This window comes from Chenopodium quinoa, unplaced genomic scaffold (assembly GCF_001683475.1).
Source record: "Chenopodium quinoa cultivar QQ74 unplaced genomic scaffold, ASM168347v1, whole genome shotgun sequence".
In the NCBI taxonomy this organism is placed as follows: Eukaryota; Viridiplantae; Streptophyta; class Magnoliopsida; order Caryophyllales; family Amaranthaceae; genus Chenopodium; species Chenopodium quinoa.
In genome coordinates this window covers 514,800-541,295 of record NW_018743369.1, presented here as the reverse complement: position 1 = coordinate 541,295, position 26,496 = coordinate 514,800, and the positions used below count along the sequence as shown (strand labels likewise).

At 37.1% G+C, this 26,496-nt stretch overlaps 1 long non-coding RNA gene across 1 annotated transcript; it reads right to left on the bottom strand.

Moving 5' to 3' along the window:
• Positions 1 to 2,832: 2,832 nt before the first annotated feature.
• LOC110738076 lies at positions 2,833 to 17,431 on the bottom strand. The gene is made up of 3 exons (XR_002514546.1): positions 17,346 to 17,431; positions 17,021 to 17,022; positions 2,833 to 2,854 (listed from the first exon to the last, which is right to left on the bottom strand). It is a non-coding gene; the product is annotated as an uncharacterized LOC110738076 (long non-coding RNA).
• Between the last annotated feature and the right edge of the window lie 9,065 nt (positions 17,432 to 26,496).

Below are 26,496 nucleotides of genomic sequence, written 5' to 3'. Positions count from 1 at the left end.
TCTCAATTAATTTTTGCAATGAGGTGTCATCGAGGTTAGCATTGACAATAATAGGATGTAAGCAATCATCATCCAAATAAGCATATTTGAGAGAAGGAGGGAGGGGTTTTAGTTCTACCTTGGGAGGAGGCGTGGAACTCTCCTCCTTAGACTCACTTTGGATCGATGGGAGCTCATCCACGGCTCCTTGAGTCTCGGGATGAGTTTCACCTTCAAGGCTTTCAACCTCCAAGGCACACAAAGATTCTCCTTCACCCACCTCCTCACATGGGAGGTCTTCATCACCCTTGTCTTTAAATACCTCATGAGACTTCACCAATTCATCAAGTTCGGAGTCCACCAAGTCCACCCGCCAAATCTTCTCTACCATAGGTTGCTTCAAAGTCTTTGAGAATTCAAACTTGTACTTCTCATTGGCCACCTCACATGTAATGGTATTATCTTTGCAATTGACGACCGCTCCCATGGTCTTGAGTGCCTCTCTTCCAAGGATAAGAGGAGTATGAGGGTCCTCCTCCATATCCATCACCACAAAATCGCAAGGCACAAACAAATTCCCAATCTTGATAGGAACGTCTTCTAACTCACCGCATGGGAATTTTGTGGACCGGTCGGCTAATTGAATCACCTTTCTTGAAGGTATCATCTCGAACTTGAGCTTCTTTGCAATGGATAGTGGCATGAGGCTCACACTTGCCCCAAGATCGGCTAGTGCACCCGTGGTCTCCATATCACCAATCTTGACCGGAAGAGTGAAGCTTCCCGGATCACATTGCTTGGTAGGCAAGGTTCTTTGCACTAGGGCACTAACTTGATGAGGAAGAGTGATACACTCATCACTTAGCTTCTTTTTGTTGGAGAGGAGTTCCTTGAGGAATTTTGCATAGGGTGGCATTTGAGTCATGGCTTCAAGGAATGGAATGTTGATGTGAAGTGACTTGAGCATAGCCATAAACTTGTTGTACTTGTCATTCAATCTCCTCTCAACAATCCTCTCGGGATAAGGCGGTGGTGGTTCAAACCTTGATGGTTGATAAGATGATGATGGTTGCTTGTCTCTCCCAACTTCCTTGCTTTTTTCACTACCTTCACCCTTCTTCTTCTCAATGCTTCCTTCAACACTATTGTCAATTATTTGACCTTGGCTATCTCCATTGACCTCTTCAACCTCTTGCTCTTCACCCTCCTTGTTGTGCTCCGATTGATCACTCCTAGGCCCCTCATAAGACTTTTCCGGACCTAAGAGATATAGCCTTGATATGATGGGTGGTGGCGGGGTTGGTAGTAGGTTGGCCCGGAAGCTTCTCATTGGCTAGATTGGTCACCCTCTCGGCGAGTTGAGCCACTTGATTGTCCATCATCTTTTGATGTGCGGCGACCTCTTGATGCCTTTGATCCGCTTTCCGCTCACTATTGGTTATTCTTTGATCCATGGCGGATAGGGTTGATTGGATTCTATTGAGAGTTTCCATGATCATTTGTTGATTAGGGTCATTTTGCATGGAAGGGTTGGGTTGGAAATTCTGAAATTGGTTGGGTGGTCCTTGCTTGAATGGTGCTCTCGGATGGTTGCTTGCATTTTGATTTGGAAAGGGAGCCAATTGACCCGTATTGTTGCTTGGGCCACTTGCATCTTGAAATCTATGACCATAATTGGCATTGGGGACTCTCCAATTATCACGTTGATTGTTCATGTACCCCATTGCCGCTACATGCTCGGGATCTCGACCACCACAATATGATATGTCGTGGTTGGTACCCCCACAATTCTCACAAGAGAAAGAGTGCACTTGCTTGGCGGAGGAAGATGAAGACTCTTGGCTTTTTCCCAACTTCTTGTCAATGACTTGTTCCATAAGGGCCTTGAGTGAACCTTGGTCAAGCTCGAACTTGCCCGAAGCTCTCTCATCACCTCTTCTTCTTCCACCACTCGTAGAATAGTACCTCACAACTTCCTCTATGGTGTCCTCCAATTGAGCTTGAGGCACCTTGCTAATGTGCCCACCACATCCGGAATTCAAGTTTTGCTTGGGTATGTCGTCAAGACCATCATAGAAGAACTTGATGAGAAGTTGCTTGTCAAACTCATGGTGTGGGCAAGCTCTCACATACTCTTTAAACCGGTCCCAAGCTTCCCCCAAGGATTCATACCTTTCTTGCCTAAATGATGAAATTTTCTGCCTCAATTCGGTTGATTTGTCTTCTGGAATGAACTTGTTCAAGAAAGCTTTGGCCGTGTCTCTCCATGTGGCCAACGAGCCGGGCTTTAGGTTTTTGAGCCACCTATAAGCTTTGCCCGTGAGCGAATACCGAAAAAGGTGCATCCGGATGTATTCTTGAGTGACTTGGTTGGTTTGGACTAAAGCACATGTCTCGAGAAATTTGTCCAAATGCTCTATCGGATCTTCATGAGCTGCTCCAGAAAATTGATCTCCACGCACCATTTGAGTGTAGTGCGGGTGGATCGTGAAATTTGTTTCCGTTGTAGGAAGTAGAATCCCACATTGCAATTCATGACTACCCGGATTACCAAAGTCACCAAAAAGAGCGCCATTGGCATCCCCCATGTCTGAAGAAATATCACTAGAAGAATCAAAGAACTCCTCCTCCTCACCCGTTTGTTCAACAAATAGTCTCCTCACTCGCCTTAGAGTGCGGTCAATGTCGAGATCGAGGTCGTGAGTAGGTGGTCCCTGTGATCTTCTAAGCATTCAACACAGCTAAGCAGACAATTAGCGAATGACAACAACGGAGAAATAAATGAAAAATAGAAGGATAGAAGTAGAAAACAATTGAAAAACAAGATAACTAAGCAATAAACAATGTTGCCACTTCCCCGGCAACGGCGCCAAAACTTGATCGGCCCCCTAGGTGTCGTTAGTTCCTAAAGGTCGAGTCAAGAATAAAAAGAAAACCCACGTCCTAAACTAACCAAAGGTAGCATAGTGGAAGAGGGGTCGAATCCTCAGGGAAGGTCAAACGTCTCTTGCTTAGATCACTTATAAGTCAATTGAAAAGGGAGGAATAAATTTTTGATGGATTTATCTATAGCTACTAGGGAAACAAATAAACTAAGAACTAAATTAACAAGCAACAAGCAGAGGTATAAAACTTCGAAAATCAAGGAATAGCAAACACTAGGGGATAGGGGAGAATTCCTAACTAACAATGATTTCAACAATTAGAGGCAACAAGAATGGTTCAATCGGTCAACCAAACAATTGGGGCCTATGGTCCAACATCTAGGATTCCCTCTCGGGCTCACCTAAACACCGCCTACCCAACCCCGCCTCGGTGGTCGAGGTCATCCCTAACCTAGTCATCATCACATACAAGCTCACTCTCGCGCAACTAGCATGCAACACAAAATAGGGTCTTAGAGGTGATCAATCTCTAATTCCTAACAACTAAAACCTAGGTTGGAATCAATTGCAAAACTTCTCAATCTACCCAATCTTGCACCACATATCATTCATTTCATCATTAGTTCATCATTTCCCCCTCCCCTAGCTAGAAACCTAGCCTAGAGAAGGAAGGGTCATACCAAAGCACACAAGAACATTAACAAAAGCAAAAACTAAGTTTAATGAGAGAAACATGGCTAAAACCAGAAAATAGGATGATTAAACTTTACTAAAGAAGTTAACTTTGAAGAGAATATGTTAAGTCTACTTGTAATCTATTCTAAATAGCATGAAATCTAAGCAAATAAGGATAATATTATACTAATAGCAAGAAAATAAAGGATCAAAACCAGAAATTGCAAGTTTAAACAAGGAGGCAACTAAGACATTAAACTATTCTATTGACTTGAAATAACAACTAAAGATAAGCTAAAACTAATTAAAATAGATAAATAAAGCAATAAATAAAGAGTAGGGATAGAAATAATACCAAAAGATTTAATCTTGGATTGAAAATGAAAGAGAGTAACAAAGAGTAGTGTTTTAGATCTAATGAGGAACTAAACCCTAACTAATCTAAAGTGCAAAAGAAAGAAAGAAAGAAAAACAATAAGCTGAAATCTGATTTTCTAATATTTCTCTCTACATACCTCTCTCCAATTACAAGGAAGAGAGGTATTTATACCCTCCTCTAAAACCTAACCCAAATCAAGGCCCAAAATTTTAGGCATCACGTGCAGAGTAAAATAATTAGAGCCGTCGGCCTACGCGTGTAGCAGAGTTCAAATCGGTCAGGGGAACACGGAGCGCCCGCTCTAAGGCCAGAGCGCCCGCTCTGAAGTCTCGCAAAAAAATGCTCTGATTATTCTGGGAGCTAGAGCGCCCGCTTCAACATTAGAGCGCCCGCTCTGAGGGTTGGGTACTTGGTTTTTCTGCAGCAAGGAATACAGAGCGCCCGCTCCATATCTAGAGCGCCCGCTCTGAACTCTTCTTTCCTTCATATTTTGGGCTCCAATGCTCCAATCCCTTTGACTCCAAAGCATGCCTAATCCTTGCATCCAATCCTTGCTTTCTTAGCCACGGGAGGACCTGTAAGATGGAAAACACAAATCATAGGAAAGGTTCTAATAGGAGCAAATTGAAATGGGTTAAAGGAGAGGGAATAAAACCTTAGGAAATGAGCCAAAAATGACTCAAAACCACTCCAAGTAACAAATATGCTCAATAATAACAAAACTAAGCTAAAATAGAGGAAAAAGGGCAAACAAAGGGCTCAATCGGGGAAGAAACGAAGTAGAAAAGTGGGCCAAATGGCCACTGATCATTACTCTTCTTGAGTTTTTCAGTGACTTGTAAGGGAAAACGCTTTGCCTCATAAATTGTTCTCACTGGTGTGAACTCTCTTTTAGGTTCATCTTTCGGAAGTGGAACCTCGTCACATTTCTTTTGGGGTTCCTTTATAGCTTTGAGAGCTTCACGTAGTAAATGCGATACCTCCATCATAGACAGCGTGAGCAATTGTATATCTTCTTTACTTGCCGGTTCTGGAAGGTTATCCTTGACATCAAAGAAGGTTTCCTCCTCCTTTTCTGTGGCATAGATTTCTTTGACAGGTCTAATGAGAGACGAAGGGTCAACCTCTCTTTCCTCATCGGAGATAGCCAGGGTATGAGCAAGAGGTGCATTATCAATGCTTGACTTTTTACTGGCAGGGGGCAACGGCAGCTTGTTGTTGTCGATTCAGTCTTGGATAGCTTCCTTAAGCTTCCAACAGTTTTCGGTGAGATGGCCCCTACCTTGGTGATACTTACAGTGTGCATTGGGGTTCCAATTAGCCGACCTCTTTTCGACTGGTGGGTCCCCAAATGGTCCAATAGGAGTTATAAGACCTTTTGTATTCAAGCGATCAAATGTGGTGTCATAACTCATGCCAATAGGAGTAAAGTTCCTCCTAAATGGTTTCTTTTGTCCTTGATTATTCATAGCAAGGACTTCTCCTAAATTAAAAGTGCTAACATGGTTTGAGTGGGTGGTTTTGGAAGAAGAAGGATTGTCGTTCTTCTTTCCTTTCCAGCCACTGTTGGAGTTATTGTTGGCAGCTTTTAACTTAGTCGGGTCGTCTTCAATATTGATCCCAATGTCATAGACGGCCTTGAAGGTATGGAGATTATTTTGATACTTGAGATGCTTGGAATATTTTTCTTGAAGGTTCTTGATGAACAACCTCACGGAATTTTTGTCACTTGGCACCTCAATCATCTTAGCTGAGGTTTCTCTCCATTTGTTAAAGAAAGAGGTGAAGCCTTCGTTCTCTTTCTGTTTGAGGATTTCAAGTTCCCTATGGTCAGTCTCAAACCTGAATGTTGCACTTGTACCTATCAATGAAAGCGTTTGCTATGGACTCCCAGTTAGAGGTCTTTTCTTTCTCGAGAGAAAAGAACCATTGTTGGCAAACGGTCTCGAGAGATAATGAGAACAGAGAGGGGAAAACTTTCTTATCGATACCCTTAATACTCATTATTGTTTCGAATGCTCTTAAGTGAAAATAAGGGTTATCAGTTGCTCTGAATTTTGGGATGTCGTTGGCATTGAACTTCTGCGGAAGAAGATCTTTGTCTACCGAGACCCCTTGTGATGTAACCCCTTGAAAATTGTAGTCACTAGACAGCTTGCTTAGACTCTCTTGCATGAGGTCCATCTGTTGTTGCTTCACGGGATCATCGATCTTGAGTGCTAGGAGCTTCAGTGTTTCAGTCACAGTGACCAGTTGGTTCCTAAGCTCATTGACTTCTTCTTGTGTTGCCATTATAGTCTTAGCTTTCCTCTTGCGAGCTATAGGTTTGTCGAAAAGTTGGACTTGTACGAAAAGGTTGTCTTTGATTAACCGTCCTTCCTTTCTTGTCCACGCGCTGTAATTTAAACCATTTTGCGTTTTAATTACTTGACTCGAATCAACTTGACTTTACGGTTTATTTTAGGGAGAAAAAGATAAAAAAAATAAAAATAAAAAATGGGTGCATATTTTTGGCAAAAATAATGTACATATTTTTAGGGAACTAAGTATAGTTTTTTAAATTGGAGGATTAATATCCGACTTACCCCCCTAAAAAATGACGGAAAAAAACGCGCACGCAAGACTCTCTTAGACATGGTCAAAGTCTGTGTATTGGTGTGTGCGTTAAGTGTAAGTGACATGTTTGGACTCTTGTGTAATACCATGGGACTTAGTGCCTAAACTCGATTAATGACTCAACCAAGTGCTATTGACAGCAAAAATTAACCGAATTAATTAGAAAATTGGTTAATTAGACACTAGGTGATGACTCGACCAATAATCCGAACTGTCGGCCAAACGACAAAACTGGCATCACACTGTGTAGCTTGGCGCCAGACGACAGAGTTGTCGCCAGGCGCCACACTCCACATTGTGGAGCTACAGCTCAGACCTTGGCGCCAATATTGGAGCTTCAATTTGGGACTGTTTTCGGTGTTATTAATCAATTGGGGTATGCCTAAAGTCGTACTAGGACAATTCCAATTAAAATATTAGACTTTATTGACTCTAATTAATTAATTAATTAATTAATTAATTAGGCAAATTTCTTTAAGTCATTAATTTATTTAATCTCAACACAAGTCAAACAAACGGTTAGGAGAAACATAGAATAAATGCACAACAAATAATGCACAATTAGTCAAGTAGGCACAATACGATGCAATGAGTTTGCAACCTAACCATGGCTCTAGTTCTCTAAAGTTCGGGATATGGTTTAGTCAATAGAGGGTCCATGGTTAATTGTCCGAATGCACCACGCGGAAGCTTAACCGTGAAGGGTTGGCGCGAGTGGATGGGACACCGCGAGCTTTAGAAAAAACTCGCTTCCATGGTTTGGTGAATTCAACATCTCTGATGTACCCTTTGTTGCACAGAGCGTTCAATCAGGTAGATGGAGCATGAATTCCCAAACGGTTATGTACATATGTAGAACACATATGGGTTTCAGAAAAGTGAGAAAAAATTCAATCAGGAAGTAGGATCGAGCAAACAATACGAAAAACCGGTCGAAATTAGAACGCTATTTCTGGCTCGGTATTGGGGGAAATTGGCGCCAGCAATCAGAGACTGGCGCCAGTTTTTAACTATAACGCCTGGCGCTAATGCTGGCGTCTGGCGCTACGGTTAAAATGCTGGCGCCAATGCTCTGGCCCCTGACGCTACTTCCCACATGCCTCAGCAGCTTTCTGTGCTCGATAAAATTTTCCAGTTTCGCGCGGTGTTATTTCGGTCCTAGTTGTGAAAGATATTTCTCAAATTTCCTACGTGTAAAATCCTATGTTTTTAACTTATTACGGATGGTCTTTCCAATGAGATCTTTTTTATGCATATGACAATAATGTTAATCAAAATTACGCACATGAAATACTTAGAACGTTTCAAGTCTCATCCACTCATTCTAAATCATTGCCGAAACAAATTCAGGAATTAAAATAGAAATCCTCCCCAGTGGAGTCGCCAAAAACTGTAGGGAATAATTTCAAGCGTTAACCCCTAGCTTGAACCCCACTGTGATCATACACTAAAGTACGGTGGCGTGCAAAAGGGAAGAAGATAGAGCAAAAGAGTCGCCAACAAGTTTTAGGAACTTGTAAACCGTTCACGAGGTGAAGGTTACACCCCTTAACGACCCAGGAGATCGTCAACTCCAATAGGTCTTGAACCAAATAAGGGTTCGGGGATGAAGGTACAAATCCAACCTAAAAGAGATTGAACCTGCCCTAATAATAGGCCTCTACTTTATTCTGATTGTATTCATGTGCGCTTTCTAATTAACATGCAATCAATAGGATTAACCCTAAACCTATTTATCTATGTTGGTTTAATATTAATGCACAAATAAACTATTATTGGCGATCACTTGAAATTATAATCACAATTAACCCTAAACAAGATTATTAATTATCTTATTAAGCGTGATTACAAGTATAGATTCCCTTTAAACATGCATAAAAGGTGTGATCAAGCAATAAATAACAAATATCAAGCAACATAAAATAATAAATAATTATAATAATCAATAATTAAAAATAATCATGATAATAAAATTATAATAATCATCATAATAATAATAATAACAATAATCATCATAATAATCATCATAATAATAATAATTATAGCAATAATAAAATTATAATCATAACCAAAACAATTATAAAAATAATCAAAACTCATGTTAAAGCATAATAAAAAGGAAAATTGTAAACTACTAATCCCACCTTTAGTCGGTCTTCCAGAAACAATCCCACCTTTTGAAATTACACAAATAATCCCACCTTTAACATGCATCTTCCACTAACGATCCCTTTGACCTACAACCTGTTAAACAAATTAATCATTATTATTAATTTTTTTTACCTAAATCTCTTATGGGGCCACCAGTCCACCACCACCCACAAGGCCACCACAGATTACTCCAACCATGCTGTAACCACCCCTAAAACTCAACCTCCGCCCCAAAAACTTGACCCACAGCCCCGAAAAACCTCCACCCAACCTGAAAACTAAACCCTCAGCCCTTAAAAGTAAACCCCGGCAGCCCTAATCACCTCTAAATTCAATTTTTAGCTTGAAATTAAACCCAAAAGCTCCTCTTTAACCACCATCTTTAACCACAAACATATGCGGCAACGACGTAGTCATCGAAGCTGATGAATCGATCTTCGTAAGACAAGCGAGAACATTACAACCACCGATGTTCATAGCCCTGAAACCAAAAATTTCTTCGTGGCAAGATCGGCAGAAGGTGACTAGGTGAGAGAGAAGGATCGATTTTGTTCTTGATCTTGATGAGAGCGTCAAGAATCATGAGACCGTACTCCTTGAGGTTGATCTCATAATTTTTGAGCTCGGGTTTCGAAGGAGTCGAGGTTCTAGCGGTAGATTTAGAAGGTTTTAATTGACATTGGTGGCGGCGATGGTGAGTTGAGGGCTAGGTTGGGTTGCTGGGGAAAACAAGGGCGGCAATGGGGAAGGGAAAGTAGTGGCGGGGGTGGGGCTGTGTCGGGGCTGGAGATGGGGGTTTGGTTTTTTTTTTATTATTAGTTTTTTTTTATTATTATATATTATTATTAAAAATTTGAATAAACCTATTAAAATTCGACACGTGTCTTATAACCTAAGAAAACCGGTTACCAAAGCTATCCAACCGGTCAGGGATCGTTAATGGAAGATCCATGTTAAAGGTGGGATTGTTTCTGGAATTTCAAAAGGTGGGATTATTTCTGGAAGACCGACTAAAGGTGGGATTATTAGTTTACATTTATCCTAATAAAAATAGCAAGATCCTAGGCATGATACTAACAAGATTAATAACAAACCCTAGCATGTCACTAAGCAATAAAAATCAAATCTTTAACCCTAACATGATACTAACAATCATAAATATTAGGAAGAACATAAAAGGCATCATAACAATCATATTTGATATTAAAAATTACCCTAGACATGATACTAGGAATATCATAATAACAATGTAAACATGAACTCTACATCATAACATCAATAAAACCATTAAAGCACTTACTTTGATGCCTCGTACCTCTTTCTAATAACAAAATACACACGTTAGTAACTTCAAGGAAAATAATAATTAAACAAATTAAATTAAATAATTGAAATAGAGATTTGGGACCAAACCCTCAGAAATTAAACCTTTCACGACTAGGGAAGGCAACTTTGAATATGGCTAGGTGTTTCTAGATCTTGTGAATGCGGAATTTTGTATTTAAAAGCAAGTTTAGAAAAAGAAAGAGAGAGGAAAGGATGAATTAATGAATTAGAAGAGAATGAGAATTAAAAACTAATTGTAGGTGAATGAAAACGGAGTTTTTAATACGTTATTTATAGAGAAAATCGGCTAAAAAGATAAATTAACATAACAGAGTCCTGGCGCAACTGAAACAGAGCTGGCGCCAGGCGCCAATGGCTGGCGCCAGGCCTAGCTCCAAGCGCCAATGCCTGGAATCAGGCGCCTGTTTTTGACGCATTTTCGAAAATCAGATAAGTTTTACCGTACAGGAGGATAAAATCGTATATTTTCCTCAAAAATGCTCTTTGATCTTAATTAAAACTCTGAAAATTCAATAAAAGTCAATTTATCAATGCTAATTGAATTAGGAATGAAAAGAACCTTCTAGAAGAATCTAGAAGACTAAAACCATTCCTAATTGCATTAGGAATGATAAATCATATTAGGCCCTCCCCTAGATCATTGGGCCGCATATAAGACTCAAACCGGGCCCCGTTTAGTAAATTGACCATAACTTCCTCAATATTCATCGGAATTGGGCTTATAATATATCGTTGGAAAGCTCTTGTCAAACCTCATCCAACTACACTACTATTGGACCCATATCATGGACCAACCAAACTGGATTGGCTGTTTTCTTAAAATAAGTTTTCAAAAACAGAGAGAAGAGAAAAGAAATTAAAACTATCCGCAACACTAGACTTTCCACACTTTCGCTTCATTCGATTATGATTCGACGCGAAAGGTACTCATCATTGGGTTTGGTTTTGGGGAGACACAAGTGGGTGTCTACACACCTCCAAAGTAGTTAGGGTCTACATTTTCCCCCATCCCCCCAAACGGAGCATCGGCCCCATAACCATGGACTGAAAAGTAGTCCACATAAGTATCATAGGCTCCGGGGGTTGAATACCCTCCTTGGGGGTATTGGAACCAATCGGGAACTAATGCCTCGGGGGAATAGCCCCTCGACGTGCATTTTGTTGTCTTGATATCTTTGAAGCCATTTTATATGTAAAAGGTAGGATTTGAAGCTTTCTCTCTCTAAGGGTTTTGAGAAATTTTGAGAGAAAGTGGTAGAAATTTAGTGGGGATTGTAGAGGAAGGTGTAAGAATGGAGAATATGTAAAAATTTTGGAGTTTTGATGGATGAATTTGATGAGATTTTGAAAGGAAAGTGAGTTTAAAGGTTTGAAAATGGAGATTTTAGAGAGAGAAAGTGTGAATGAAGAAGAAGAAGTAAGAAGGAAAAAGAAAAGAATTTAAGCCCGGCCAAAAAAAATAGGCGCGCCCGATCGGACGAAGATATGTATTCAGATTTCTGAAGTTGTGCGCCCGATCGGGCGCAAACTCGAAAAAAAATTTCGCCATTTTGCTCACCCGACATTTCTTTTTACTTTACTCGATTTCTCCAATAATCCGCCCAATCAGACGAATTTCCCTTGATTTTTCTTCCTTCCTTGCGCGCCCGATCAGGCGAAATAAAGCTCCAATAAAACTCAAATTGCGCGCCCGATCGAGACTCCTTGCCCGATTGGGCATATTTTTCCTCGATTTTGACCCTTAGGTGCGTGCCCGATCGGGCGAGCCTCGCCCGATTGGGCCCGTACCCAAATCGGAATGCTCTTTTCTTCGGACTTTTTCTCTTTAAATCTCCTTACTTTATGATTTAATACCTGTACAAAAACACTTATGAAAGATAAAATTGCACTCTCCTCACCTCTCTAAAAAAATAAAAATAAAATAAAGGAAAAACTAGTCTAGAAAGCAAGAAATACGGGTTGCCTCCCGTAAAGCGCTGGTTTATCTAGGTCCCGCACAACCCTCTTACCACATTGAAGCTCAAAATGAACCGGAACCGCTTAGGTGAAGTAGTTCAACTACACCAATCGTAGCCCCCTCATGATATAGCTTGAGTCTCTGGCCATTAACCTTGAACTCGTTACCATGTTCATCAAATACCTCCACAGAACCAAATTTGTTAGCCCTTTTGACAGCAAAAGGACCTGACCACCTTGACTTCAACTTTCCTGGGAATAGTTTAAGTCTAGAGTTGAACAACAACACTTTATCACCTTCTTTGAATTCTCTCAGAAGGATCATCTTGTCGTGTCATCTCTTTGTCTTCTCCTTGTAGACACGAGCACTATCATAGGCCATCAACCTAAACTCATCGAGTTGGTTAAGTTGAAGTAACCTCTTTTCTCCCGCTAATTTGGCATCCAAATTGAGCTCCTTAATATCCCAATATGCCTTGTATTCTAATTCCACCGGAAGATGACATGATTTACCGTACACGAGTCTATATGGAGTAGTACCTATTGGGGTCTTAAACGCAGTTCTGTATGCCCAAAGGGTGTCATCCAACTTATCGCTCCAATCTTTCCTTGATTTTGCCACCACCTTCTCTAGAATGGCCTTGATCTCACGGTTGGAAACTTCAACTTGGACACTAGTTTGGGGATGGTAGGCTAAATCTGTCCTATGGTAAACACCATACTTAGCTTTTTGAGGAGGGTATCTAACTTCCGCTCATGAAAGTGAGATCCTCTATCACTGATTATAGCTCTAGGCACTCCAAATCTCGGAAAGATAGTCTTCTTGAAAAGTCTGTGGACCACCTTGGCATCATTAGTAGGAGTAGAAATGGCCTCAACCCACTTGGATACATAATCAACGGCGACAAGTATATAGCGGTTCCCGTTTGAAGACGGGAACGGTCCCATGTAATCAACACCCCAAACATCAAAAATTTCAACTTCTAAGATTCCAGTTTGAGGCATCTCATGCCGCCACGAAATGTTTCCAGTCCTCTGGCAAGAGTCACAAGCCTGCACAAAAGTGTTATCATCCTTAAACATAGTGGGCCAATAGAAACTTGACTCATTAATTTTGGCCACCGTTTTTGTGGGGCCATGATGTCCTCCATATGGTGAGGTGTGGCAACTAGTAAGAACACCGTGAACTTCCCATTCGGGAACACACCTGCGAAATAATCCATCTGCACACTCACGAAACAAAAAAAGATCATCCTTAAAATAATGTTTAACATCATAAAGGAATTTCTTTTTCTATTTGTAGGACAAGTCAGGAGGTAGGGTACCACCCACTAAATAATTAGCAAAGTCAGCATACCAAGGGTGTTGCTCTACAACTGCATACAGGTTGCCATCAGGGAAAGAATCATCTATAGGAAGAGAATCCTTACCCTCATCATACCTGATACGTGACAAGTGGTCTGCCACTACGTTCTCTGCTCCCTTTTTATCTTTTATCTCAATATTGAAATCCTGGAGCAAAATAACCCAACGGAGTAGCCAAGGCTTTGATTCCGCCTTGGCTATCAAGTATTTCAAAGCTGCATGGTCAGTAAAAACAATGACTTTAGAACCAACAAGATATGATCTAAATTTTTCTAAAGCATATATGACAGTAAGAAACTCCTTCTCCGTAGTGGCATAGTTGACTTGGGCTTCATCCAAAGTTTTTCTTGCATAATAAATAGCATGCAAAACTTTGTTCTTTCTCTGTCCGAGCACGGCTCCTAGTGCAAAGTCACTTGCATCACACATAATCTCGAAAGGTAGATTCCAATCGGGAGCACATATGATGGGTGCCGATATCAAAGCCTGCTTAATCCTGTTAAAAGCCTCAAGACACTCGTCAGTAAAAATAAAAGAGGCATCCTTGAGTAAAAGTTGAGTCAGTGGTTTAGCAATTTTAGAAAAGTCTTTGATAAAGCAACGATAAAACCCCTCATGTCCTAAGAAACTTCTAACTCCCTTAACATTAACTGGGGGAGGTAATTGCTCAATCACTGAAATCTTAGCTTTATCTACTTGTATGCCCTTGTCAGATACAATGTGACCTAGAACTACTCCCTCTGTCACCATAAAGTGACATTTCTCCCAGTTTAGCACCAAATTTCATTCTTCACATCGTTTCAAAATTTTAGCGAGATTTATTAAACATGCATCAAATGAAGAACCATACACGCTAAAATCATCCATAAAGACTTCCATAATAGGCTCTATGAAATCAGAAAAAATGCTCATCATGCAACGTTGAAAGGTAGCGGGGGCATTACATAAACCAAAGGGCATCCTACGATATGCAAAAGTACCATAAGGGCATGTAAAGGTAGTCTTTTCTTGATCTTCAGGGTGAATTGGAATTTGGAAAAATCCCGAATACCCATCCAAATAGCAAAAGAACTTATGGTTAGCTAACCTCTCAAGCATTTGATCTATAAAGGGGAGGCGGAAGTGGTCCTTTTTAGTGGCGATATTTAGTCTACGATAATCAATGCACATACGTCACCCTGTAACAGTTCTAGTGGGGATTAATTCATTTTTTTCATTTGTAATCACAGTCATCCCACCTTTTTTAGGGACTACCTGCATAGGACTTACCCACTTGGAGTCAGAAATAGGATAGATAATAACTTCATGACCTCTTTCTTGACTACTTCCTGCATATTAGGATTCAATCTTCTCTGGGTTGAATGCAGGGCTTATAGTTATCCTCTAAATGTATCTTGTGCATACAAAAATCAGGGCTAATACCCTTGAGATCATCAATATTGTACCCAATTGCTCTATTATGGGTTTGAAGAACCCTAGAAGTTGGGAAGTTTGTAGGTCATCAAGTGTAGTAGTGATGATCACGGGGTATAGTTCCTGCTCATCTAGAAAAATATATTTTAAGTGAGAAGGGAGAGGTTTTAGTTTAGGTTTCTTAACCTCTGTAGGTTTCGATTCCTGAACTAAATTTACTACCTTCATTGTCTCCTTAGGGTCTAACTCTTATAGGGAAAGAGCTCTTTCAATATCATGTACTTCATTACCCCAGACGCTTGCATTATCTACAGATAAATTCCCACAAAGAATTTCCTCCAAGGGATCCCTTGCAAGAACCTGTGGCAAGCTATCATCACAAATATCATCCATTATATAAATTACATCAGTAAGACAACAATTTTCCTCTAGCATAGGTCCTTTCAAAATTTTCCCTAAATTAAAAGTAACATTATCGTCACCAACAGAAAGGGTTAGTTTAGTATGGAGCAAAGGCCTACCTAATATAATGGGAATTTGTGTGCCCTCAACCATGTCTAAAACAACAAAATTAACAGGGATAAAAAATTTACCAACTCTGACAGGGACATCCTCTAAAATACCTAGAGGGTATTTTACAGAACGATCTGCCATTTGCAAAGTTATATTAGTAACTTTTAAATCGCCCATATTAAGTTTAACACAAATAGACGATGGCATAACACTGACACTGGCACCCAAATCACACAAAGCTTTATCAATAAAAACATTCCCTATATGACAAGGGATAAAAAAACTACCAGGATCCTTTAATTTAGGAGGGGATTTATTTTGCAATAAGGCACTACATTCCTCTGTAGAAGCTACAGTTTCTACCTCAATAAAGGCCCTTTTCCTAGTCAAAATGTCTTTCATAAATTTAGCATATGCAGGAACCTGAGTGATTAAATCAGTGAAAGGAACTGTTACTTGCAAGTTTTTCACAACCTCCAAGAACTTACCGAATTGTTTATCAAACTTACTCTTCAATTGTCTATTAGGGAACGGTAGTTTGATAACTGGGTTCTGCACATCTCCTTCCTTTTCCTGAGATTTACCCTGCAAAGAAACATTAGAAGGGTTAGTATCTTTTTGTAGCCCTGCAGGGTTAGCAGGATTAGCGTTTGGTATAGAGGAATCTGGATCAGGAATAGGTCCATCATCCTTTGGCATAGGAGGTCCATCATAATGTGAACCACTCCTTAGAGTGATTGCATTGACATGATCTGTGGGATGGATTGTTTGTGATGGTAGAGCTCCCTACTGACGGGTTTGTAGGGTAGATGAAAGTTGTGCAATTTGATTATCCATGATTTTATTATGAGCTACAATTGAATCAATTTGTGCATCCCTACTCTCCATATGCTTTTGCATGTTGGTAAGCATTGCTCTAATTTCTGTCATAGCAGGGTCAGAAGATGATGAGGGTTGTGCTTAGTTTTTCTGGCCATAATTAGGATGGTTAATATTTCTGCTGTGGTGGAGGTTGTTGTTGTGGTTGTTGTGAAGGTGGAGGGTTTTGTACATTGGTACTCCGGTAAGAAAGATATGGATGGTTCCGGAAACCAGGATTATAAGAGTTGGAATATGGGTTATTTTGCCTATAGGTTTGTAAGGCATTAACTTGTTCCATAGAACTCCAACAATCTTGCTCCCAATGCCCTACAATTCCTCAATTTTCACAAAAAGCTTCATTGTTAGAAACAGCAGAAACATTAGCTACAGAGTTAGGAGTAGCAGTAAGATTATCTAGTTTCTGACAAATAGATGTTAATTGAGCTTGCAAAAAGGATACGGAATAAACATTATGTTTTCCTTTATTTGCAAACCCTCTCGGATTCCCGTATTGGGAATTGTGTATTGTTATATCTTCGATAACCTGTCCTGCATCGTCCACATTTCAATTCATGAATCTCCTACTAGATGCAGAATCTAGAACTGATCTAGATGAATTTCCAATTCCATTGTAGATTAATATAGACTTGTTTATTAACTTTCCTTTTTCCCATTCTTAAGCCTCAATAATTATTCAATCAAGCCCAAAAGAAGAGCCTTTAACCGATGTATTATGAGGCTTGTTTGTGAGCTTCATTTGAGCCTTTTTAGGCTGATTTTTGCAGCAGCTTTGAGGGATTAGTGGATGATCATATTACCCTAATTAACCCCCTCTAATCAATGGTAATAACACCTAATTATGGCTGCCCAACTTCTCCACTTCTCCTTCCTCTTTTACGTGTACATTATATGCTAGCTTCATCAGTTTTTCTTCACCAAAAAATGATGCATATACTCTCCTCTCTCTTCATCTTTTTCGTGAGTTTCAAAGGCAAATCAAGAGAGAAATCTAAGCCTAATTTGCTGCTTAATAAAACTACAATTCGTGGCCAAATTTCCTCCTCTTTCAAAGTGTCAAAACCGAAGAACTTTGAGGGCTCCAAGAGGGCTGCTTGTGTGGGTGTTTGTGCGTGTTGTTACTGCTGTTTGTGCTTGGGAGTGCTGTCCTTTTCTTCTTGGTTTGATGGCTTATGCATCAAGGTAACTGACAGGCTCAAGTCGTATTCACCTAATAAAAAATAAAACCTAAATCCACTAACTATGTAGATAGGGAAGAAGGGTCGAACCACAGGGAAATAAGTCAATTTATTCCTAATTAATTAGAAGCAATCTAAATTATCAAGTAACCAAATTATTGTAAAAAGGTAATTAAACTACTAAAGGTAAGAGTAGGAAAGGAGTAAAATAAAAGGTAAATGAATGGAAGAAAAACCTAGGGCATAGGTTCACTAATAAACAATATTCCAGGGTAAATCATAATAAGCAATCATCAATGCATCAATTAATCAGATCATAAAGGGCTTTCGCTACGTATTACAATCACAGAGTTAATTTACCGGTATTAAATCTCATCTCTCAAATCTCGACTTAACCATTTATAAATTAGTCCGCCTATTGAAACTAAGCCTAAACATCAATTCTCATCTCTCGAATCTCGAATCAATATTGCTAAACTCATACAATTAAATCTGGCCAAACCTAATTGCATAGCATTAAATCAATCAACAGGAAAATAATTAAGCATTGACAATCAACAATCACAAATTACCCCTTCATATTATTTATTGGATCCCCATAAACCCTAGAAATTAAACTACTCACGCATAATTAAATCTAAACTAATCAAAACAATAAAATAAGACATGATGAAAGAATTAAAGAAAATAACTGAAATTAAAAGAGAAGACATTGTTACCCAAAAGTAATCTGAATTAAGGAATGGAATTAAGAACAAAGTTGAGGGAATTTTAGAGAGAGAAGATATTCTAAGTAGAGAGAGAAAGTCTTAAAGAGAAGGTAAATCAAAATTACGTACAAAAATCGTACTTAAACATCCCTAAAACAAATCCTAATTGAAAACTAAGATCTCGGCAATCAGGTGCCTCCAAAAACACGCGCCCGATCGGGCCCACCTTTTTCTTCAAGGTTCTCCTGGGCAGCCGAGCCCGATCGGGCGCGCCTTTGTTGATGCCCTCTTCTACGCGCCCGCCCGATCGAGCGCAAGCTTGCCCGATCGGCCCGGTCTCTTCTTCGAGTCTTGGACTTCGATTGGGCTTGATTCTTCGGCCCAATCCGGATTTCCTCTTCAGGTCTTGAATACTTGGTCCAAATGTCCCGGTATCACACATCGAGCCCTTAATCACCGGCTCTAACCGGTCCCGGGCTTCAAAGATGGTCGTGTCCTCTTCATGTTCGTAGTTGCTCCATGAAAAACCCGGAAAACACTCCAAATGCGCAATTTCCTACAAAACTCAAGCAAAACTACAAAAACACTAGAAAACACCAATTAGTAATAAAAGCGGCTCTAAAGAGCCAAAAAAAACTACTAATTATGACCAAGGGACGGGGGTAAAACACTATATAAATTGGACATATCAGTAACTAGCCTTTCTTCCCTTAGATTAGAAATGCTAGGTTTTAGTGTTGAATTAATAGGTACGAATCATGTTAGGGTTAGATTGATTTGTTGATTTTTGTTCTTGATATGTATGTCAGAATTTCGTGTACAATTAAGGTGATTTTGGGTGTTTGAATCATATTTTTCATGCTTTAATTTTCTTACAATCAATCCCTAATAGGTGTATTATATTTGGTTATGATTATATTAGGTTTTGTGATGATTTTTGGGTACTTAAAATCTAATTATGTAATATGATTATGTGCGTATAAGACTATAGTTTCTGCAATGGTTATTGGCTGTGAATGAGCCATGAATTCAATGATTTTATTTTATATTATTGTATAGGATTGTTTTACGATCGATTTGATATACTATGGGTAAAATTCTAAGGTGTTTAAGACCTCCAAATGACTGATTTTGTGAGACAAGTTGTGCTGCCAACGTGAATGAGGACGTGATATTAGATAGAGACTTTGAGCATGTAAATATCTTATTTTTGTGACCAATTGAATATATCTTCAAGATTATCATGTAAGTATTATGTAGGAGTTTTTATCTTAGTCAAAATATGTGTGTTTGAGGCAAAATTCTCGCTTTTATATGCAAGTACTTTCGAATTAGTGTGTTGTAATGACAGCTTGTGTTTCACATGTTCCTAGGCTTTGAGTTAATTATTTGTGTTGATTTTATTGCCTAAATTCAATTAGTATCATGTTAGGCTATCATCTAATTCATTTTGGCATGATTCTAAGCAAGTTTGATTTGTTTGAATGGCCTATAACTAAGTATAGGAATTGCTGCCATCCACAGTGAAAGGAGTGTGATTAGAGAGTTTCAAGATGTTTTTTGCCAAATTTCTAAGCCTAAATGCATGATTAACATGACATATTGTGTTTTTAGAGTGTGTACTAAAATAGGCTAAGCATAGTTTCATGTTTAAGGTGGGTTTTTGGGTGATTTGGTATGATTGGTACTGCTGTATATTAGTGTAGGGACTGTTGTAAATATGATTTTATTTTGGCATGTTCTCTCTTGAATTTTAAGTCTGAAATTGTGTTATATGATGCCTAATGAGTGTACGTATATGCCCTAATTTTTATTTCGTATTTGAAGAATATTTGGTTGGGTTTTTAGATGATTATTGGACTTGTATGTTGTTGTCCTGTTATAATTGTTTTATGAAATGATAGTTTGGATTTTTGGTTTAATTAAATGATTTTATGTAATTATTATTGTAAGTATTATATAATATTTGAAATTATATTTTAATAGGTGATGAGTGAATTTTTGGGTATTATAAACCCCTAAAGTGAAATGTTTCGATGTGTGTTTGAATATGTAGGGGTTGTAATTGTATTGTCGACGTCGTAATGCTTTAGAGAAGGATAAAACTTTCTTTAGCATCACTTCACCAAGAGTTGTGAATGCACTTAATTGTTGAATTTCGATAATTAATTATATTCCCAAACTCAGACGATACCTTTTGTGATTTATTATGTTGAAGTGCGTTTTGAATTGAAGTTTCAATTGAATTTAAGAAATATGATTTTCTTATGTTTTTTGAATTGAGTGTAAGACCATGTTTGGCTTCTCTGCAGATTTCTGAGTGAAATATATTATATTAAGTATTTTAAGTGATTTTTGAATTGTGTGTGGGGCCATAGTCGGGTGTGAGCCGAGTTGCTTCCCGATGGTTAATGAACATGCTAACTACATGGATTGCGAGTCTTAGGTAAGTGATGCGTGAATTTTTAAGTATTATAAACCCCTGAAGTAAAATATTTTGATGTGTTTGAATATGTGTGGGTTGTAATTGTATTGTCGATGTCGTAATGCTTTAGAGAAGGATAACACTGTCTTTAGCATTACTTCGCCAAGAGTTGTGAATGCACTTAATTGTTGAACTCCGATAATTAATTATGTTCCCAAACTCAGACGATACCTTTGTGATTTATTAAGTTGAAGTGCGTTTTGAAATGGAGTTTCAATTGAATTTAAGAAATATGATTTTCTTATGCAGTTTGAATTAAGTGTAAGACCATTTTTGGCTTCTCTGCAGATTTCTGAGTGAAATATATTATATTAAGTATTTTAAGTGATTTTTGAATTGTGTGTGGGGCCATAGTCGGGTGTGAGGCCGAGTTGCTTCCCGATGGTTAATGAACATGCTAACTACCTAGATTGCGAGTCTTAGGTAGCTCAACCTGGATTAATTGTTGTCATCCGGGGGTGTGTAAGACCTTATAGGCATCTACCCATAACCGGGAGTTGGCCAATCTTAGACACGGTCTCTGCGAGATGACCAAGGGTTCGTCCTGACAAACCTTAAGAAGTGGATTGCGAGGCCACTAGCTTTCCCTCCATGCCAATTCTACTATTTTGAAGGTTTTGAGTTTGAATTATTTAAACTATTAAATTATTACTTTTGAAGTTTATATATTATGATTGAAATTAAGTGATTTGATATCGATATTCCTATTTTAAGTACATTTTGAAGTTTATATATTGTGTTTCATATAATTTTTATTGATGCTATAAGCATGAGAAAGGAGTTATGTAAGTGCCTATGTACACAAGGAATAAATTGTATGTTGGTTCCTTAGTGCACTTAAGGTGTTTTTAACACCAAGGGATAGGATTTTGGCGCATTAAGCGTTTAAGGTGTCTTTGACACCAAGGTAGATTTAAAAAGGGTTCAACATTTAATAATATGTGGTCACTAATTATTCAAGAATTAAATTAAAGTGTTTAATTGTTTGGATAATCATGATGTGTTGATGTTGTTATGATTTGAGATTTATCACCAAGTTTAATAAATTGTAAAGAACGTAAAGTGAAAGAGATTATGCACCAAAACTCTTGGAACGTATATACCTTGAGTATGAACACATGGGGGGAGTTATGAGGTTTTATATTTAACCATAACTTCTATTGGAGTATAGGACGCTGTACATTCCTTTTATTATTATGCGTAAGAATTCTGCCACTTAAGAGTGGTTCTTTAATACTGGCATGGTTAGCTCCCGTGTTAGTACCTCTTTATTGGGGCAGGTTAGGGGAAACCTGTTCGATGCGTAATCAAAACTAAATAAATTATTTAGTTGCTTAGTTAAGAAGTTTTGTTGAATGTTGTGTGCTTGAAAAACAGGTGCAACAAGGTAAGTTGTGTGTTGATAGGTAAATGCATGCTAGTGTTTTTAAATACGTTTATGTACTCAGCTTTGCTGATTGTGTGGTGTTTGTTGGCCTTGTCTTTACCTTGGCCCTATGATGACCCATTTAAAATGGAGAGTAGTGGAAACAAGTAGAGAGAAGCTTTTCAGGTGATGAAGCATATTCATGATGGGCTTGAGTGAAGAGTGAATCATGCTAGTTTCCATAAGTTTATGATGTGTTATTGCTTTATTTATATTATAATATTTCTATTGCAAGACTAACATAAAAGTTTTTAATTTGAATTGGTTTTGGTTAAGGGCCGACAATGGTTCCAAGTTGTAGGTTTGACTTTAGTTTACTTTGGTTTGACTTTACTTTCGTGAATTGACTTTTTAAGTTGAGTCGTTTAAAAATATTTTAAAGAATAGTCTTCCGCTGTGTGTCTTTGATAGTGCCTTCACCGTTTTCACAGTGACAGTAATATCTTATATTTTTCTATTTAAAGTTTTAAACAGGCCAAAACAGGTATTTTAAAAAGAAAGGGGGGTGTTACATTTAAATCTAATGTTTTTATTAACTAATCAACTAATTTAAAATTTTTTTTTTTTTAAATATTAAACATGAAAATCTTCATGTCAGGTCCATTTAAAAAAAAAAAAAATCTTCATGCCATGTGAAAAAAATAAATAGTTAATAAAAACTTTTCTTTTATTTAGGAAAAAAAGCTATTTTTTAAATAATTGTAGTATAACATTTATCTTCAATACTTGCAAAGTAAACTTTTTATAATTTATACAGTGAAACAAATACTTGAATTTCTCTAAGAAAAATAAAACCATATTTTAGGAATGAAGAAATTTATATCTTTTAGCCATGAATAGTTTTTATAATTAGATACAAAATATATTTCAAAAAAATCTACATCACATCATATAACTAATATATAAAGCTAAAATTTTAGCCAGGCCCCGACATTGCGACACTTGGCGTTCTAACTTTTCGCCAAGTGTCGCGCCACGTTGGATATATTTAGATCGATTTCATAGGGTAAAAAAAATAGTTTAAAATTCTATTTTCAATCAAATTTGGATAAAATTTTAGGATAAAATTGTTAGTTGAGAGTTTTATTTTTGATAACATACCAATATTTCATATGTATAAATTGAATTATAATTTTATTAAAAAAAATATTAGATTATAACTTTAAAAAAATGCCAATATTATTATTAGTCATTTACATGCCTACTACTACATAGTTTAAATCGTCACAAAAGCACATCAATTTCTAACTAATTTTGTATTAGAGATTTAGAGATATATTTTGAAATTTGATTAAAATTTATCTCAAAATATAATAAACAACCCGGGTATCGCACGGGGCACAAAACTAGTTAAATTATAAAAGGGAACGAATTGATAAATTGTACTTGCTAAAAATTTTATAAAAAAACACATAACCTAAAGTCAAAAGCCAGTATGTGTAACCAATGTAAAAAAAAAATGTTTTTATAATAAAAAAAAAAAATTCTATCTTTATCAAACAGTTTTCTCCTTAAGTTGTTCTAGTTTATTCTCCCTTTAAAATATCTTCTAAACTATTTTTTTTGTTTTTTTTTTCAATTAGGGAAATCTCGGTAGTTACTTTAACGTAAGTTTAAGTTTTATCTTAACTTATGTACAATTAAAAAAATTAAACCCCCTTAAATGGAAAAAGCACCCTTGTAATGTATGTATGATATTAATTGTAAAAGAGTAATCTACGTAATTTTGATAAGTTTCTTTATTTTTATCAATAATTTAGTTGTTTCTTTACTGAATTACTTCTAAAGTGAAGATTTGTTGAAATTTGAGATGATGCAGTCAAAAGGAAGATAGAACTAAAAACTCAGGCGATGCACGACTGTTTATTGTGTTGTGATTTTTTATTTTAAAAAAATAAACATCAATAAAAATAATATGGGATCTCAACGTCATACATAATATGGGTTAATATATACGGTTTTTCACCAAATGCCTTTGACCTTTTGCAAAATTCACCAAATACCTTCAAGTTTTTCAAAATTCACTAAATACCACCGAAATTTGTTATTATTTACACCGTGACCTCAAAATACCCCTGACGTTAAAGGTTCGTTAGCAATAAAATTTAATTCATCAAATGCCCTAAATTTGTTAAATAATTACACAAAAAGGGAATGAGTAGGAGGCAAAAGATATCGGAATGGTTTGCCCAATGGGTGTTAATAAATAAATAAATTACTAAAATAGTGTTCACTTAAAAATATTTCTCAAAGTAGTGTTCATGTAGGTTCGGAAATTACGAAGCTAGGAGTTAATATTACTTCGTTTAAAAGTCTAAATTAAAAATTAGAGTCTCAAAACTAGTTCTCTTAGGTTTTATTATTTTACTATTGTTATACACTGCACGTTGATGGTAGATGCGATCGGGAAGGAAGCATAGTCAATCTCTGAAATCACTATAATTAGGTATGCTTTCCTTCTTTTCTAATTAAAATTCAACTGAAATTTCTGGGGGGGTTACATAACAATTAGATTAAACTTTAATGGAACAATGTAAATTGGTAAAATTTAACCTAATTATGAAAAATTATTTGTGAGTATCGTCCGATTATACTCATATAAGCTTGGTGAATTAGACTTTGCAATTGTATATGTCAGACATGACCACTTACAAGTGCTCAGAGTTCTAGGAGATTATTGGGTTAATCAGTATTCAATAGCAATTAGTTTTAAATTAATTGTTTCAATTTTTTTGGATGAAAATCTTGATGGGTTTTAGAGTTATACTCAAATTGACATTCTTTCGAGTGAATACATATTTTGTACAAAGACGTGAATCATCCAAAAAAAGGTTTCTTGATGGACATTTGTATAGCGATAAAACAACGATGGACATAGAAGCAAATGATGCTAAAGCAGTTCATCACAAGGTTGAGATGTATTGCCGAGACAATGGCATCTACCAAGTGACAACTGGACGTGGCAATAGAGAACAAAAAAAGAGTTCTCATACCCATACAGTCAACCTTAGTCACAAAACTTGCACATGTAACAAGCTTCATACATACAAAATTCCTTGTTCCCATGTTCTTGCGGTATGTAGGTCATATAGTTTGTCACCAGCTCAATTTGTTGACCCATTTTATTCAAGTGGTGAATATATGGGAACATATAGAGCAACTTTTAATCCTATCCCTGACAAAGACTATTGGACACATTATAAAGGACCAAAAGTTGTTGCCGATGCTAGTCTCAAGCGCAGTCCCGGACGACCTCCTTCCCAAAGATTACGAAATGAGATGGATGAAGGTAATCGAGCAAAGGTGACATGTAGTGTTTGTCGACAAAAGGGACACAATAAAAAAAACTTGTTCATCAAGGTTAGCTAATTTTTTAAGATAATTTTATTTCTTACTAGTTGTTGGCCCGCGCGCAACTCGCGCGGTCCCCCAACGGTGATTTTGCTTTGGTGATTAGTGTCTAATTAGCTGCTGTTTAGCCTTTAATGTAATTTGCCGTAATTTGATTGTTGGTGGGTGTTGTTTTCTTAGATTAATTAACTCAGATTATCATCATATAGATGGAGCAGAATCATCATTTTGCTTATATTGTATTAGAGTTTTGTTTGTTATATTTGTTAATTAGTATTCATTTCTACTGGAAATAACAAAAGTTATAAAAACATTATACATATTTTGTACTTTTTTACTCTATTTTTCCTGACTCTAAGTATGAATACGATTTTTATGAAAGAAGTAGTGAGTATGATTATGTTAATATTTACAAAGCTTCAAGTTGGTCTTATGTATAGATAATATAAGCATCCTTTTTTTTAATTTTTTACTTATATATATGTAATAAATAAAAGCATCTCTTTTTATGTAATTGGATATAATTTAGTTTTAATGATGTTTATCATACTTTAGTTCCATATCATTGAATATTAGTTAATCCCTAGAGTTCCACGATTCATCAATTATTTATAAAACCCTTTTCTTGTAATTTCTTACAATAGTTCATAAATCTTAATGGTCCACATTACACAATGGATGTGTATTATTCGCTAATTTAAGTAATATAGTTGTATTAGCTTTTACTATTAGGATAGAGGTTTGAGTAAATAGTCTATTCATGTAATCAATATCGACATTAGCTTTATTCTTGTAATGATTCAATAGATGCTATATAGAGCTATCGAGTTTTAGCAACGTTAATGCATAATAGTATTAAAATGAGTGTTCTCTTCTAAGTTGAAATTTAGATTAGTCGGAGTTTAATGGGATTGATACGATTATATTCCATTGGTTGTTTGCCTTACAAAAATCAATGGAAAACTGGCATGTTTGCAATCTAGTGGTGTACAAGCATTATCATCCGTATATTTAAGTACTAATGATGAATATTTAATGAATTGAATAACAAATACTACTCCATAGTTTGGTTGATTATTGAATAAACCTTGAAATGAGAAGTCCATGAGATGAATTGAAATGGAGCGTCGAAGGATTTGTCTTGTTAGCGTGATTGATCGAGATCGCGCGCAATTGTCTAGGGGGAAT